Genomic DNA, 18897 nt, shown 5'->3' with positions numbered 1-18897 from the left:
TTCACAGGAAGGATCACAAACTGCCCTCCCCAGCCCTAATAACTCCATTCCCAACATTTTCTGGAGAAATGTTCAGTGGACAGACAGTTTCACGGTGACCGGTTTTTGTTGTCACTTCACTGGGATGTGGTATCAGTGATAAAAAGTGTTGTGAGATGCCTCTTTATCTCTTTACAGACCTTTTTCCTGCATTGCCTTTATGTATTCAGGTTTAAATATTCAACCTTTTTCGTGCATTAATGTATCTGCTTTAGTCTAAACTTAGTTGAAACTTTAATCAGGAGAGAGAATACGTTGAACCCTCTTCCCATCAGTGCTGCTTCCAACTGCTCATATCTCACACCAGTCTGACAGTGCAGGAGTGTAAATATCTGAGCTATGGATATCCCTTTTACACAAGAGTAAACAGGTCGTTTTGGAGAAGCAGCTTCAAAGCCTGCTAAAGAGCTGCAAAAAAATCCAAGTTCTTCTGAAAGCAACGGCAAAATTCCCAGTGATTTCTACAGGGACAGGATTTCGTCGTGGGGGTTGGAAACAGATGATCTTTGAGGTTCCTTCCAACCCAAACCATTCTGTGACTTTATGATTTTAGTTAATGAGCTCTGAGGCTGACAAATATGTTCTGTTGGCTAATAACCTGTTGGATAGACCTAATTTAGTTATGGTAAATTTATTTTGGATGGGGAGAAGGAAGGGTCAGGCTCCCAGGGATTGGAAGTAGTAACGGGCTTGATGGTGTCTCCTTTATGATGGACATCACAAAGAACCTTGTATATTGTTCTTATTTATATTCTGCAGCACCTTTACACAACCTTGATCTATATTATTCTTTCTCCTGATTACCTTGGCAAAGCCAGAGCTTTTCCCTCCTCCCTCATGACCTTTTCCAGGAAGGAAAGTCTTACCCCACCACAGGTCTCCATCTCTTTGGTGAGGAACACATTAGAAAGCAAAATAACTCTGTATTATTTCATCCTTAAATGTTTGGGTTCAATTATATTTAGACCTTAGAGCACTGGGATGTCATCCAGCTTCCAAGGGCATCCACTACCTGAGTGTAGCAAGGGATGGGGAACCAAATCCCAACCTTCCCAAGGTCTGGAAGCACGGATCGTTTATGGAACAGATTCTGTTCCCTCCCAGAGCAGCAGCTGCACTCAAACACATTCCAGTGGGATTGTACAGCCCATGGACAAGGTTATGGAAGGGAGAAGGAGGAAGGGCTGCAATGGCACCACCTGCTCCTGTTGGGTTCAGGATGAGATGGGAATGTCAGAGTGTTTAAAAGAGTAATAACATTCACGGATAAAACTGTGTAATAGGTCATAAACAACACGAACACAGAAATCCCATTGCCTCTATTAAATAACTTGATAATTATCCCCTCTGATACCAGGCTGACAACACTATCCCTGGGGAACAGCCACCACCAGCCACGTGGCACCACGAGCCTTTTCCAGATTTGTAAGCAAATATTAAAAAATGTTAAAATGTGAGTTGATAATTTCTGTGTGAGCCCAGAGAAACAGAATTGCTCTTTTAATTGTAAACCCAGCTTTATCTGTTATTGATACCAGCGTGTCGCTCTCCGCTCATCCATTCGATAAAAACATCACAACTTTAATTGCAAAATAATCTTTTACAAGGCAGGGTTATTCTGAGTGCTCAGTTATCTCTCTCACTTCAGCTCCTCAGAGGGGACTTTCTGGAAGGATTTGCATGGCAGTCAAAGCATGCAAAAATTTATAAATACCAACACAGATGCCAACATGTCGGGAGAAATGTAGTTATAACATTTGAAAGCTGGGAAGAAATTAATGTTGATCCTGATTGGAACAGTCACTGTATTTGCACTGTCTAGTGATTTTTTTTTTTTTTTTAATAAAAACAACAACATAAATTCAGCTTGTAGAAAACACTCCACGTCCCAAACTCCATTTCTTGGCCCCAACGTGCCAGTGTTACAGGAAGAGAAGGACAGTTTATTTAAAACAGGTCCAAGATTTAAGGCTGAGCTGACACAACTAATTTTTCTGTGCAAACACTGCCGGCTCCAAGGTGGGCATCGGCTCCAAATGAGAGATTCTGGAAGTTGGGCCCTGTCTGAGAGCAGGCAGCACTTGTGTTGGCTCTGGTGGGATTTTAGTCCTCTCCCCAGGACTAAATGGTGTGGCTGCCTTGGTTGTTCCAGACTTTAAACAAGACCCGGAGCACCTGAGGCTACGGAAACTCCCGGGAGGATAAACAAAAGTCTGGCTGAGTGTGCAGGTGGAAGGAAAGGGAAGTTTTCTGTACAGCAATTCCCTCAAAAGAGTTAAAATACTTCATATGTACTACTTAATTAATTTCCTAACAGAGCACTTAGTGGTGGGAAGATAGAAGAAGGGATGAAGGGATGAAGTTACAGGATTTACTCACAGAGCCCAGGGCAAAATTCTGTGAAGAATCTTCTCCATGGTCCAGGGAAATCCAGCACAACGCCAAAACAAGCTTCTGCCCTAAAATAAGTACAGACATTCCTGCTCAGCACTTTAGATTGGATATTGGAAAGGAATTCTAGGCTCGAGGTGAGGTCATGGCACAGGTTGCCCAGAGAAGCTGTGGCTGCCCCATCCCTGGAAGTGTCCAAGGCCAGGTTGGAGCAAACTGGGATAGTGGGAGACGTCCCTGCCCGTGGCAGGGGAGTTGGACTAAATGACTTTTAAAGGTCCCTTCCAACCCAAACCATTCAAGAATTCTACAAACTTTTATTTCAGCATTTCTAAACCCTTCCACATGTCACGAGAGAACAGCTCACCTTGTTGCTATGCTAAAAAAATGTGTATATAGAGTAACAGAATCACACATTTGGGAAAAGAAATGGGAATCTCAACCCCGAGTTCACACGAAGTGCTCCCCCCTGGCAGTGGGAACGTCCTCGTTAGTGCTGCAGCCCCAAAGACCCCTCACACACTGCTCTGCTAGGAACTCACCACCATATGCTGGGGAAAGTCAGCCAGATCATCCCCCCTGAACATCAAAAGCATGATAGTTTGCCTTTTTTCATTAATTCAGTCTCATTGTCTGCAAGGAGAGCCAAGGACAGCTGAGCCAGGGCAGTGTCAGGACACATTAGGACTCATCAGGACTGCTCAGACTAAAGCCTTCAGGACTTTGTTGAGCTGAGCTGGATGGCAAAGGTGAAAACTTAGTTTGGCTTCTAATTACTTGTTACCCATCCAGTAGAAGTCCTCTTGTTAAACAGAAATGCCAAACACAAAAATGTAGGATTTTCTTTCCTTTATCCATTTTATCTTTTCTATCAACACAGCCCCTCTACAACCTTAACCCAGCTTTCAGAACACGTGCTAAGAGGTGTATTGTATTGAGGTGATTTATTGTACTGAAATAAAAAAGCATCACAACCTCTCTGCTTTGAGTAATGGTTTCATGGGTTTTGAAAAAAAAACCTGTGAGTTTAGGTGTAAATACTTTAAAACCATCCTGATGAGCAGATTTAGGTAACACATCATTCTGCAGAGCAGGCTGACATAGTTTCTATTTTCTCTCTTGTGTCTGTGAGAACTGCTAAAAAGTTAAATTTTTTTAAAAAAGCCATCAAATTAAAAGTCATTTAAATTAAAGTTAAATTTAAAAAAAAAAAAAAAACTCTGACAGCTTAAATAAAAAGCCATTTCTATAGTTATTCCCGGACTTCAGGCAAAAGGGGCTCTGGGCAGTTTTAGTCTCTCATTCCAGAGCCAGGCCACCAAAGAGTTTGTTCAGCCACTCGGTTTGTCCAAAAAACATGAAAACCTACAGACTCTTTACTAAATCAAACAAGCAAATAAACCCTGAGGTTTCTGATAAATGAGTTCCAAGAGGCATTCATACAGATTATGACTTGCACGTTTTCATCAACACATAAATTGCTGTGCTTAAATGTAAAAAGCATGTGAAGTAATGGACTCTATATCTTACTTTGAAGATGTGTCAAAACAGAAATGAACTTTGGGATGCAATAGCAAGGGTTTATATATTGATTTTGGAAGCCAGTCTGCACATACCTTTCTCCAAACATCACATATTTCACAAAGCAGCTGCTTAAAGCTATTTACGTTGCATTAGAGATGGACAAATGGGGCTGGACAACGTGTGCCAAAGTTGAAACCATTTCAATGGATGAAAAAAGTTCAGTTAGTTTTCACCACACACATTTCTTGCCTGTCTCTGGTGCCAGGACTAACCCAGGGCAGTGAAACACCTGGGTGTCCCTCACATTCGATGACCAGAAGCAAGAAGAAAGACAGAGCTTTCTGGTCCCGAGCCTGAGCTTCAGACAGTGTTTGGGTCTAGATCCATTTTTGGGTGACAGCTCTGTAAACATCTTGAGAAAGCACATCTTAGGAAAAGCTCAGCCCCTCCTGGCCGCCCTGAGAAGTTTCAGTGACTTTGAAAAGGCAGCCAAACTTTCGGGATCTTGTCCATGTCACAGAAGTTCTCAACGATCCTCTGGATGAAGTCCATCCTTATGATCACACAGTGCTTCCCTTTAAAGAGCACCATCACACCCCGAAGCCACTGAACATTTTCTTGCTGCCAGATAGTCGAAAGCACAGGCTCCAACCCTAAAAAGGAATCAGAAAATCTCGCCACCCCCCCTTTGCTTCAGTTTTCCAAATGGCTTTTTTTTTTTTTTTGATGAAACTCTTTGAAGTTCAGCTTTTCCTCCAGAACTCCTCTGGTGCTCGGGGGACGGAGGCCTGTCAGAACAGCACATCCACACATCTGACTGTCAGCTCTCGACTCTGAGCTCAGAACAGGGTTTAATATGACCAGGAATTCCCTGCTACCCTCCACAGAAAGTTTTCGTCTCCACAGTTCAAACCCATGGTGCCATATGCTCAACGACACGAATATCTTGCTCATCTTTATAATTAACTTCAACTCCCTTCCCTGCCTGGCTGTTTTTGGCTGCTCCTCTCCAGCCTGGTGGGATCAGAACTGAGCAAACCCATTTGGAAACTTCACCTTCACCAAGGTCGTTTATATGGAGAACTGAGAAGGGGAAAGGCCCACAGCACTGACCCCACTTGTTTCCCCTCTTCACTCCGAGTTTTCTCTTTCACTCACACCCAGGGTTTCATCTCCACAAGTCAGTTCATAATCCCTGTCAATGGCTCTTCTCCTAAGCTATTTTTAAATCCCCAAAAGCCCCATCAGGCTGTTGCGTCCCAGGGTTTCTACTGCTGCTTTGAAACAAGGACTGAAACAAGGCAGCTCTTCCCTCCTTATCTAGGCAGTTTTTGGTGTTTTTAAAGACATTTGGGGGAGATTCATTAATTATTTATGCTTTCTTTATTTTCCCTTCCCTTTCACTCCAGCGAAGCCCCACACAAATACCTCATTTATCTTTTACTCTTTCAGAGAACCCTAAAATGGTTTGGGTTGGAAGGGGCCTTAGAGCCCATCCAGTGCCACCCCCTGCCATGGGCAGGGACACCTTCCACAAGTCCAGGTTGTGTCCAGGGATCCAGGGGCAGCCACAACTCATCTGGGAATTTCATCCCATCCTCTAACCACTCTCACACCCAGGAATTTCTCCCCAATATCCAGCATAACCCTTCCCTCTTGTTTTCTTTTTCTCTCTCCCTCTACTTTCCCTCAGGTCCTCATTTCTCCTGTTTTCAGGAGCAAAAAAAAAAAGGGAGAAGAACAGGTGAAGTAGCAGCAAAACTAAATGTTTGGAATATTTTCCCTTTAAATACCCAAATGTAAAAGTATTCTCCCCATTCAGCAAGAACAACAGGAGGAAAAGCAATTGGCAATATTCAAGAATTGTCACAATTTCCTCATTTTTACCCATCCCTAGAAAATAAACGGGAGCTATTCAACCACGAGCACATTTCACTGAAGTGACACTTAACAATCCAAAAATATGGCTTTTAGTTCTGCATTTCTGTCTGAGCAGGAGATGATTTTCTGGGTGGCTGCTGCAGCAGCTGCACTGGTCCACAAAAATTCATTATTTGAGAGGAAAAAAGAGGGTTAATTGTGCCAGACTGATATTTTTGGGGTGGTTTTTTTCTGTTCTGTTAAGGCAGACTTGCACATTTAAAAATGAATCTTCTCAATATCAAAATCTGAATGCCACTTTCTTTCTACATCTGAGAGTGGAGATGGATTATATTGACATAAAACTGGAATGTGTTGCCTCCCAGGGCTGGGAAGTGGCTCGGGAAGGGCTGGACACTGATAATTTCTGCTGACTCTGCATTTGGAAGTTCAGATCCAGATTTAATTAATCTGCTGAACACAACCACTGGATCCAAGTTCAGCTGCTGTTCTGCCAAGGGATGAATCATTTCACCTGTTCCACATAAGGTTTCACATCATATTAAATCCTCTTTTGTTTCAGAGACTTTTGTGGGCAAAGAAGTGAAAGACAGGGAGAATCTCAAAGCAGACACAGCATTTTGCTGGCACAGGGAAAGGTGGATTTGTGGGCTGAATCATAGAATTATTTTGATTGGAAAAGACCTTTTAGATCATTTAATCCAACCATCAGAAAAACATTCATCCATTTGAACATTTAAAATGGCCTGAATAACATGGTTATTCTTGAGGTCTTTTACTGATTAAAAAAAGCTGCATCTATAAGTTTAAAAAAAAAACCAAACACAAAAGCAAAAAAAACAAATATTTTCCTTGGTTTTAAAGCTTAATTAATTGCATACAGTAGAAACACCAATCTAAGTGCCACAAGCAGCAAGGTTAGACAGAATCTGTAGCCTGCAAGTTCCTTTTGTGTTAAAAAATATCCCCCTTTATCTCCTGAAAACATTATCTTTTAATAGCACAAGAAATCAGCCATAAAGTCGAGTTTTAACCTTGTCCCCTTACATATGATTTTTTGTTTAGTTAGATAATATTAAATATTTGATGTCATAAAATATGTGCTTGACCTCATAGATCTTTAAATATCTCCCTTTTCTGACCAAGAGATGTATCCCAGTGTATTGGCCACGTTCAAAGACAGTCTAAACAACTTCCTGGCTTCACTGTGCAATAAAACAGCTGCCAACCCCCTTTTTTTGCTCTATTTCACAGCTCCAACTGCTTCAAAAGCATTAAATTTCCTCTTATATGTGGAATGTGGGATGTAAAGAGTAAAATATTCCATAATATGGAGATATCTATGGAGGGGTGTTTGTCCATTATTGTTTATATACTTTGCTAAACAGAGCAATACATTCAATTTCCAGGAGGAGATGGGAGGAATGGGCAATATTTTGGGATAAGGGTATAACTTTATGAGATATTTAAGCAAAGATGGCTGCATGGAGATTATTTCCTGGAAATATTCCACCAGGGAAATCTGGTGGTCTCACATACATAGGGGGGAAGAATGCTTGACTCCAGCTGCACGTGATGTAGAAAATAGTCTACATGGAGGCTGTTGGGGACAGAAATAAAAGTCTGGGAATATGGATTTTTAGATGCAATATGGAGTTCACAATTGTAATACATTCCAGGAGATAATACCAGGAGTTAATGTCCTACATCTTACTCACATGACTCCAAGTCTATTCCATAGAATCACAGAATCACTGAGGTTGGAAAAGCCCTCCAAGGTCACAGAGTCCACCCTGTGCCTGATGCCCACCTTGTCCCCCAGCCCAGAGCCAGGCCTTCCTGGGACACCTCCAGGGCTGAGCACTCCAAACCTCCCTGGGCAGCCCCTGCCAGTGCCTGACCACCCTTTCCAGGGAGAAATTCCTCCTGATGTCCACCCTGAGCCTCCCCTGGCACAGCCTGAGGCCGTTCCCTCTCCTCCTGTCCCTTGTTCCCTGGGAGCAGAGCCTGACCCCCCCCGGCTCCCCCCTCCTGTCAGGGGGTTGCAGAGCCAGAAGGTCCCCCCTGAGGCTCCTTTTCTCCAGGCTGAGCCTCCCCAGCTCCCTCAGCCCCTCCTGCTGCTCCAGCCCCTTCCCCAGCTCCGTTTCCTTCCCTGCACACGCTCCAGGTCCTCCATGTCCTGTCTGAGATCCCAGAACTGCCCCAGCGCTGGAGGTGCCCCAGCAGTGCCAGCACAGGGGGATGGTCACTGCCCTGGGGCTGTGACACATCAGGGCTGGGGGCAGTTCTGGGGCCATTGGCCTCTTGCCTCCCTGGGCACACCTGGGATCATGTCCAGCCTCTCTCGTCAGCACCCCCAGGGCCTTTTCCTGCTTTCCAGCCCCTCTGCCCCCAGCTGGAGCTGCAGGGGGTTGTTGTGACCTGAGAGCAGGACCTTGTTGTCCCTCATACCACTGGCCTCATTCCACGGATCCAGCCTGTCCAGATCCCTCTGCAGAGCCTTCCTACCCTCCAGCAGACCAACATTCCGACTCAACTCTGTGTCTGTCATCCATGAATTTACTGAGGGTGTCAGTAAATCCACACCATCAACAAAGTGGTGACTGGACACCACCTGGATTCAGCCCCATTCCCACCCCTCTAGGCCCGGCCATCAGCCAGTTCCCAATCCAGCCAAGGTGCCCCTGTCCAAGATGTGGGCTCCAGCTTTCCCAGGAGAATGCCATGGGAGATGGTGTGAAAGGCTTTGCTAAAGTCCAGGCAGACGCATCCACAGCATTTTCCTCCTCAGGACCACATGGGCCGTGGCTCAATCCATTGTATTTCCACAAGATACCAGTAACATTTACCAATATTAATTCCATGAGATGAGAGCCTAAAATAGAGTAGTAGGTGTAAGCAAATGCCAGGTCATGGTGCTCTGTGCCACACACTGAAAGAGTGACTGAGGCAGTGCCCAGGTCCCAGAGCCAGGAATTTCACGGAACAGCCCGAGGCCAACACTAAATTACACACTAATTTTTTTTTCTTTTTGTTAATTACCAATGTTTCTGTATTGGGAAAGTGGGACACAGCACGTGTAATTAACTTGTTTGGGCAAGTTATAGACCTTAGCTACAAACTCCACCTCCTTTTATCTGATGTGTCCACACCCCTGAGTGCCTGCAACGCTCCATGGGATGCGTGGGATTGCTCCCACGGTGCATTCCCAACTTTACATAATGTAAACAAAACAACTGCATTCAGCAGCTCTTGTAAAATTGCTTGAAGACCCAGGAGTGTACAAAAAAAATGAAGCTGTGGCCTATAAGGCAGAGAAAAAGAAATTAAATCCCTTTTAAAAGAAAAACATCTCTGGGGTGAGGGCAACACCTAAGCAGAGAAAATTCCAAGAATTTTATGTTCAAAAAGAACACCAAAGTTCAACCAGTTGAACCCAAAGCTCCACAGTACCATGGGCAGTGCTGGGAAATCAGAACCCACAACTGGTTTACCACCAGTGAAAATAACATTAATCCCTGGCTCTCCAGCCAAGCAGGAAATTACACTTGGGATATCACTGGGGAATCGGAAAGTTTTTCAAACTGTAATGAGGTATTTGGAATCCCTGCTGCCAGCAAGGACCCTCCATGCACAGAAATGGAGATTTGCAAAGGCAGGAGTCCAGAAATCCTGGGCACAAAGCTCATTTAATATCTGCGCTCGGCAGCTCCGAAGCCGGGACAGCAAAGGTAATAACGAAATTCCAGGGAGGATCCGTGATGCTGAAGGGCTGAAAATGAGGGCCTTTGCAGGGATACTCTGTGTGCAAAGCCAGGCTGGGTTTAATTAGGGAGGTGTGAAGGCACCTGAGTAGGAAACACAGTCACATCTCCTGGTTATTCCCGGAAGCACAACTGAGGGGCTTCCATTCCTTCCCCCCAATCCCAGACTAAGGAGGTAAAGTGACTCCTTCCTCATTAAACCAGCCAGGAGCAGATGGCTTGGCACCTGGCTGGAGCTGGGTTTGGGGACCTTCTGAGTGACAGCAGGTTGATATATTTGAAGGAAAAGGCCTTTGGGGGGATGCAGGAGGACACAAAGGATTTCATGCAGCAGTTGGAGATGGTTTGGTGAGACAGACACGTCGTCTCCTGCAAACAGGAGTTGACTTGCTCTGCTGAATCCCTCAAATCCAGTGTGTGCACACTCCTGCTGCTCCAGTGTTCACAGAAACATTGTTAGGAACTACGAGGAATCTACAAACAGCAAGAGGAAATGTCCACACTGCTCCCTTATCCCACAGAATGGATCCCCTGGTACTGCTTCCATGTTTTCATGTCACCCCTTTGGCACCCTTAACATTTGTCTTTGGCACCTCAGATATTTCTGACTGCTTTCTCAGCCTCTAGTGCTGGAAGAATCTTACCTAAAAAGTGGAGAGAAATTCATTTTTTCTTTCCTTTTTTAACTTCCCATAGTCTTGGCAGCAAACTGTGTCATGATGATGTTGGCAACAACATATTTGTGGCAGAAGGAAGAAAGAGAATCATAAAATATATGAAAGAAAAAGTTGACATTTTAATGAAATAGCTTGTAACTTCTTGGAAAAAAGGTTATTAAAATGCACTCAGTTTATGGCTGTTTGTACAGATAGGAAGAGGAGAAGAGTTGCTCCTCAAGCCTTTAATAAAAATCACTTGTTAACGAATAATAATAGCAGTTAGAAATTATTTTCTAAATTCATTGCTGGAGAGAATTTTAGATTTGGGACATTCTGGGCTTTTCTGAGAACTTGGAGACTGCTGGCACATGCCTGAGGTTCTGGGAGAGCAGCATGACTTGTTCCTCAGAATGATGGACCATCCAGTGCTCCTTTCCAACAGTTACCAAAGCTGGCACTGACTTCTCACACAGCTACAAATGAATTAGTTTGTCTTAAATGCTTCTCTGCCAGATTATGGAATGAGAGAATATCCCACATAGAGTCCGGTTCCAACAGTGGCCAATATTCCCAGGCCCTGCCTTTGAAGAAGGAAGGATAGTTGCAGCTCTGTAGACCCTCAAGCCCAGGGACGACTCCTGTTTTTCTTCCTGCCATTGCATTCAACCTCTGGAGTCACACATCTCATTTTGATATGTCAGAAATCCAAGGAAAAGCCTCTTCCTGCAAAGCACAGCAAAGCCAGTGGCCAGCAGCCACTCCTGGGTGTTCTCCACAGAACAAGGGAGAACACAAGAATAAGAGGGAGAACATTCCCAGCCAGCCATGGATTTAGCAGGGATGAAAAGAGTTTAGGACCATATGAGTTTTCTCCTGTCTTTTTCCCCCCAGACTGGGCTGTATATAAAAATAAAGGGTAAAGAATGATGGAATACATTGGACAGTCACCAATCAATGGTCAAAGCAGGACCTCAAGACAGGAACCTGTTTGATAAAGTGATTTCCAGCCCCAAACAAACCTGCCTGGTTTGGTGCCCCCTGTCTCACCTTTTCAAAATGTAAACTCAAATTACAGGTAAATCTTAGGGAAATTACACTTCCCCTTGCTTTCAGCTGCAGCTGGAGCAAGGGCATTGCATTTCTGGAAGGATTCTGACATTTTAATTAAGATCCAAAGCAAATAAAGTCCCCTCCGTGTTTAACCAGACTCCACCATGGAAAGAAGAACCTTCTTTTTAGGAAGAGCTGAGACATTTCTTACACAAAGGGAAGAGTCATTTCACGAGACAAGAGCAGGCACTAGTGCAAAAAAAATTGTAGAAATACAATTAACCCCCAGGAAGAGGAATTGGATGGGAATCATAGTGGGGCTTTCAGCTACAGGTGGAGGAAGGACGTTGCATTTCTGGAAAGATTATGGTCATTCCAAAAACTATCCTGAAAGATTTCTGGGATAGGGCTTCTCCTACAATGACTGCAATAGAACATGACAGACATATATATCCAGTACACTAGAATAATGTGTGTATTATTCTAGTGTACACCAGAGCTCCAAAGTGGACACCCAGCCCAGGAGCACTTACGGGATCCTGTGGATCGTGTTCCTGGTTGGAGTCATAAAAGCAGAGCAGAAATAGAGCGTTAAAAAGCACAAGACAACTCTGATCAATTATTGGCCCTGCAGAACAGAGACTGCTTTGGCAGATCATCTGACACTCTCAGCCTGGAAAAAAGCCTTGGTAACCAAATAAATTTTCTTTGATTGGCAGCTACTGATAAAGATTCCCAACACTGGCCTGGATTGAAATGCATATGGACAATTAAAACTTAGGATCACCACTACAGTGTGATGGTGCCAGTTTGGGAAGCCTTATGTTATTTTATTTTATTTATGTTCTGTTCAAGAACTTTGCTGTTAATTACCATAAAAACTTCAGTTAATAATCAATCCCTGCCACAATTACAGTATCAGTTAGATTGTCTAATTAAGAAGTGGTGAGTGATTGGAATTCCAATATGGTGATCCAAGCACAGGCTGCAATCCTAAACAAATAGGAGTGGGAAGTTGCTGAACAAAAGATTATCTAAGCTTTAATATCGACTGGCAAAACTCTTTCTCTCTGGATCATCAGCTTCCAGCCCTGTTATTACAATACAAATGCCCAATTTCTGCTAATTCCAAAGGCTAATTCCTTCCAATCATTATTTTGTATACATTGTGTTAAGGCTTTTCACTTGTTTAAATTTGCATAATTACAGCAATTGTCTTCTAAGCTTTGCTCTACTGAAATCATTCTAATTTGGGATTTAGCCCATTTTGAAAGAGCAGGAAACTTCTGGAGAGCAACATATCTGGAACTGGCATTGCCTGGATCTTCTGTAATTCATCCCAAGCACAGGCAGGCAGTCTGGGAGGACAGGGGAAGTGCCTGAGTGGAATATAACTTTTTTTATGGATGTACTACCCCTGGGAGTATCATTGAGGAACTCCTGGAGCAGCAGTTGCTCCCCAGGTGCCCCTTCTGATGCAGAGGCAGGAGGTCTGGGCCTGGTTGGGAATCATTGGGTCCTTTACCTGCGTCTCCTCAGAGGACACAGGACAGGTCGGGTGCAGGTGTCGAGCTCTGCAGGAGGAGAGGATGGGAAAACTGAAGGAGTTCTACATGGACCAGACCCAGATCAAGGGCTCTCCCTGTGGGAAGGAGTCCCCAGAGTCAGTGCCCCTCCCTCCTGCCAGCTCTGGGCTCTCCAGTGTGAGATTGTTCCATAGCATGTCCCTCCTCCAGCCCGGAGCCGTTCCCAGAGAACAGCAGCGCCAGCTCATCCCACTCCCCTGCCACAGCCTTATCTCCCTCTCATGCTCCTGTGAATCCTTGATGATCTATCAGCCCCACTGCTCCCCTGGTAAAGCTTCCTAACTCTGATCTGCCCAAAAAACTTTCTGGTGGTAGCTTTTCTGCATCCAGTGAGTGCAGGGGATCTGCCTGGCTTGCCTTTCACTTTTAAACGGAGATATGGAATTTTTTCCCTCTTAAAAAAAACCCCAACCCCAAACCAAACTTAATAACTCCTTTGTGTGTCACTTTGTATGTTCTCGTTGGTGGATCTTCACGAGAATGATTATGTTGTGAATATTTGTGTTGAGGAGTAAAAGAAGTTGTTGCCCTTAAAACATCTAAACCACCTACAAACATATTCCCCTCTTAGCTGCTCCTTTAATTGTCTTTTAATTACCTTTCTCATTATTAGGCAGTTCCTCTGAAGGTGCATTGATTTTTTTAATGTATTTTTTTCCCCTCCTACAAGAATCCTCAGTGTTAGGACTATTCTGGACTGGTTTTTCACACACTGGTTGAATCAGATGAGGAACTGCAGCCCTCAGAAGTAACTGAACAATTATTCTTCCTCCTGCCAATGAGTTTTATTGTCACCAAGTGTTTCTGGAAAGAGGGACCTGGCTGTGGCACTGTCAAACAACTTGTTTTTCCTGGGATTTTTATTAATCCTGGGGTTGTTTTATCACCAGGGCCATGTATTCTCCCATTGTTGGGGAACTGACGTCCTGTATTTTGACCATTTCTTCCTATCATTATTTTATTTCTATTATTCTGTTATTATTGCTGTTATTGGACTTCCCTGATCCTTGTGGGTTCCTTCCATCTCAGGATACTCTGTTTTTCATGGATTCTACCCCCTGAGCTTTCAGACTTCTGCTGTCCATGTAAAACCACTCACAGGGCTGGGTTTGATCCCTTTGTGTCCCCACGTTTGTCACACACATTTCACATCCTTAATGATTCCCACCCTGAGCTTCATCTGACTTTCCTCCGTGGCTTCATCCCTCCAGGATGGTTTCTGCTGAACTTTGTCCATATCTCCTGGCTTCCTTTCCCTCTCCCCTCTTATCTGCCTAATTATTAGTGCTGGGAGAGCAGAGCTCATCTCTGCTGTAGGTTATCTATCTTTCAAAAGCTTCTCATCCCAATACCTTCAGCCCCTGTTCTCTGCCTTCTGCCTCTGTCTGCCCTTTGAAGCATCCCAGCTCCCTTTTATCTGCTGCCAGGACAACTTACCCCTTCCATACCTCTGCTCTGATATATGCTCTGTACACACACACAGATGAGATAATCTGCTGCTTATTAAAAGCAGGGCTATCAAAAGGCAATCAGCAGCTCAGTAACACAAGGCAGAGTCCCTCAGGTTTGATGCAAAGGAGATATTAAGAAGTTGTTCCTCTGAGAAAAAGGATGAACTGGTGTTTGGGTTGGGATTTGTTCTTGTGTACGAGGCAAGTTATAATAAAAACTCAAAACAGAGTCATCTATTAAGTATGAAAACCCATCTTGTTGCCTAAAAATTCACAGCCATGTAAACAGCCACGTTCTTCATCATCACTACCAGAAATAAGCATCATCTTCCCTTCACAGGTTGTAACAAATTGGAGCATTAAATTGTGTTGTATTGGTGTCCTGACTGTGTTTTCTTTCCTGATTTATTCCTTTTCAAAACAAATGGATATTAAAAGCAGGGCTATCAAAAGACAATCAGCAGCTCAGTAACACAGGGCAGAGTCCCTCAAGTTTGATGCAAAGGAGATATGAAGAAGTTGTTCCTCTGAGAAAAAGGTGTTTGGGTCGAGATCTGTTCTGTATATGAGGCAAATTTAAAATAAAAACCCAAAACAGAGTCATAGATTAAGTGTGAAAACCTATCTTGTTGCCTAAAAATTCACAACCATGGAAACAGCCATTTTGTTCATCATCACTACTAGAAATAAGTGTCATTTTCCCTTCACATGCTGTAACAAATTGTTAAACCGTGTTGTCTTGGTGTCCTGACTGTGTTTTCTTTCCTGATTTCTTCTTTTTCAAAAGAAATGAAAAGTTTTTGTCACCCATTTCATCACCTGTTTCTTACCAAAACATCTGCCAGATTTTTAGCTTCCTAGAAATAGGTTAAAAAGTAGTCTTTACGCACTCAAAGTTTATTTTATTTCAGGAGGAGAAGTAAAACAGGGGATTTAACTCTTTGCTGTCCATATCTACAGTGAATAAATCAAAATAATGGCTTTTCACAGCACAGATAAACCCTCCCAGGCTTTGCTCCATGTTCTCTCCATGTGCCACATCACCTTCTGAAGCAACTTTACAACATCTAAGTGTAGCACCCCAGATAAGCATAATTTCAGTTATCTGGCACTCAGAGGCAAAGAAAGGAAAAAAAAAAAAGAAGAGTGAACTCTTTTTTTTGCATACAAAACAGTCCTCAATAATTATTTTTTTTTCCAAACAAAACATCAAATAAGTCTGTTCCTTCAGATGCTGCAGATGAATGGAGCCTGTCACACTGCCAGGGTGGGAGGATCTACTCCCCAAGCCTTGCACAGGCAGAACAAGGGAATTCTCCCTCTGCAGCCACCTGAAAACAGCTCTACTGTGTTTATGTTGTACCAAGTTGGCTGATCAGAGGATCTGTCCCCTTTCTTCTATCCCTGCAGGGCCACAGGATATCAGGCTTTCAAAGCCAGGATATTTGTCATTCATCCAGCATTTTTTTGCTCCTCTCCAGCTTCAGGCACTGGCAATTTGTGTAGGTGAGGGAGGAAAAAAAAAACCAAAACACCCTCTAATGGATTTCTGCAGTGGGTTAATTTTTTTAAATGAGTGTCTTCTGAAAGTAAAGTGGCTGGGGGAGATTGATAAGGACAAGGAAGTGCTCCAAGGAACATGACAGGACATGTCCCAGGCAGCCCCAGAGTCTGAGATTGTTTCCATATGAAAATAAAAATAATGAGCCAAATAATTTGTTCTTTTTGATTTTTTCCCACTTGAATTAACAAAAGCAAAAGTCACTGGCACAGGTTGCCCAGAGAAGCTGTGGCTGCCCCTGGATCCCTGGAAGTGTCCAAGGCCAGGTTGGACAGAGCTTGGAGCAACCTGGGCTGGTGGAAGGTGTCCCTGCCATGGCAGGAGAGTTGCACTAAATGACTTTTAAAGGTCTCTTCCAAACCAAACTATTCAAGGATTCTATAAACTGAGGTTTATTTCACCATTTCTAAACCCTTCCATGTTCCTGCCCAGGGCAGGGGTGAATGGGATGAGCTTTAAGGTCCCTTCCAACCGAAACCATGATTCTGTGAACATTTTTTACTAAATACTCTCTGTCAAAAATCACAGTTCAAAAATGAGATCAAATAAAATTAAAAAAAAAAATTAATAACTTAGTTGTTTCTCTTTTAGTTTCCTCAGCTCTAAGGATGAGCTCTAGGAATCAGCTCCATGATTCTACCAGAAGTCTATTCCTCAGGATCAGAAAATTATTTCTGAAAGATATGTAATGATGCAAATGATCCAATTTGCAAAAGGTCTGCTCTGATACAGAACATACATCAAATATACATGAGGTACCCTGAATAGTAACTGTGCAGTTAGCAGAGCAATAAGTGTAATTATCATCCTGGATTACTTAAAACACAAATTGGCATCAAATTCCAGTAGCCAATACAAGTGCAATGACAATTTGAGTTAGACACAATACTTTTTTTGCCTTTGAATAGAAGATAAATAATTGCAAAATGCAAACTATTCTGGTATGAAATAAATTCTAATGCAAATATTATATATGGGACTTCAGCTCTTGTTGCTTTTAGACTTAGGAGAACGGTTCACTGTCCTGTTGCTTTTGGGGAAGAAGAGGAAGGGAAATAAACTCAGAATTAATTTGTATTGATTTTTTTAGATCTCTACTTTGACATTTATTTGTATAAATATCTTAGAACAGTTACAATCATTTCCAGGACGAGCAATTAAATAGAATCCCAGAATGGTTTGGGTTGGAAGGGACCTTAAAGTCCATCCTGTTCCACCCCCTGCCATGGGCAGGGACACCTCCCACTAGCCCAGGTTGCTCCAACCTGGCCTTGGACACTTCCAGGGATCCAGGGGCAGCCACAGCTTCTCTGGGCAACCTGGGCCAGGGCCTCACCACACTCATAGCCAGGAATTCCTTCCCAATTTCCCATCTAAATCCTTTGCACTCTTGCAAACCTCCCAAGATGGAGAAGGCACAGCCTGGAGGCACAACTCCCACACAGTCTGGACATTCCTATTTCCAACTCCAGCCTGTTGTCACTTTTCCTTCCACCCCACACTGCAGTGAGTGAAGAGAGGTAACTGTGTCCCTCCACCTCCTGGCCATGTCCCTCTTCCCACAGCCAGGGATGCTGCTGGCTCCAGCAGCTCCACCTTTTCCCTGGGGCTGTTCCCAAACCAGCTCTACATCCCTGAGACCCGTTCCTGGAGCAGCCAAACCCCACGTGCTGCCCGTGGCCACCTGAGCCCCGAGGGCTGAGCTGCCTCAGGGGCTCCTGCCCTGCCTGGTGGTGCCACGTGGGGCTCCTGGGACGGGCAAAAATGCTGATAATGATCCTCATCAAGCTCCTCACTCACTTCCCAGGGCAGTACAGGTTCAGCTGTTATTAAATGAAGTTGTGTTCCTCATTTATGGGTAGATCTGGGAGTTTTGCTGGTGTGGGATGACAAACACAAGCAGCGTAGACTGAGATGAGAAGGAGGAGCTGTGCTGGGACTGTGATTGAGGGAATGCTGAGGAGAGCAGTTGCTGACACCTTCAAAATTCCAACCCCAGAAAGGAATGCTCTGGCTGCCATCAATAATTAACAGATAATGGAAGCATGTTCAAATGGCACAATAAAGCAGGATTTGCTCTGCAACAGCCGCGTTTCAGATTCCAAATGCAAAAGTTGTACCCTGGGGATGGCTGTTAGTGGAGAGAAATATTATGATCTGTAATTATTATTTGTTGTACACCTCCACAGTTGTAACATCTGCATGGTTTGTGCTTCCATGTGATTGCTCTGAGCTGGGGAGGAAATATTGCTGTGACAATAATTACTTGCAAATTGCACTGAGAAAACACTTTACCTTCCAAACACAAATCAAATCTAATGCCAGTGCTGGCTGTCCCAGGAACAGGGGGAGATTTGTAACCACAACCATGAGCAGGTTGTATGAAACAAAGCCGGAGAGTTTCTGTCAGCTCAAAAAAAAGAACATGAAGAATTTCTGATCCTGGAGGAATTTCTCCCGAGTTACACTTTAAATGATGATCCTTTGTACAGCACACTGAGGCTGGAACAGTTGCACAGATTTGAAGCCATCAGGCTGATCTCAATTTAGGAAAGTTCTGCCCCTCCCACCTCAGAGTAAAATATGAGGAATGGCAGACTGTGAAAATGGGAAGGATTGGAAATGGGAACTGCAAGTCTTGAATTTCTGAAATGAAGCAGCACAAGATGGCATGAACTGAGGGGTTTGGGAGGCATGGGGAAATCACCCTCTTCACAGAGCTGCAACTTTAATATATCAACCTTTGGAATGATGGACACTTTGGGTTGTTGGCTTTAACCTGCTCATAGGTCACTCAAGAATCCCAGGTACAGCACACTGGGAACGTGCACAGAGATATTCCAAAATCCCAGATACCTCAAACTAGACCCACTCAAGTGACTGAATTTCCCACCTACACAAAGTTTATGTTCAGGATCCACTGTAACTCCAACCAAGACATTACTTTATGTTCAGGACCCACAGTAACTCCAACCAAGACAGGAGTTTTGA

At 43.8% G+C, this 18897-nt stretch overlaps 1 long non-coding RNA gene across 1 annotated transcript in view; it reads right to left on the bottom strand.

The window, feature by feature from the left end:
* Positions 1–2450: 2450 nt before the first annotated feature.
* The window catches only part of LOC113953230, a 145757-nt gene continuing 129310 nt past the window's right edge, over positions 2451–18897 (bottom strand). Inside the window, exon 5 of the long non-coding RNA XR_003529797.1 lies at positions 2451–2498. This is a non-coding gene — a long non-coding RNA (uncharacterized LOC113953230). The remainder of the gene's footprint in view (positions 2499–18897) is intronic.

This window comes from Corapipo altera, unplaced genomic scaffold, assembly GCF_003945725.1.
Source record: "Corapipo altera isolate COAL_440 unplaced genomic scaffold, ASM394572v1 68, whole genome shotgun sequence".
Taxonomy (NCBI): domain Eukaryota; kingdom Metazoa; phylum Chordata; class Aves; order Passeriformes; family Pipridae; genus Corapipo; species Corapipo altera.
The sequence above is the reverse complement of the archived record's forward strand: the minus strand, read 5'-3'. Positions and strand labels throughout refer to the sequence as shown.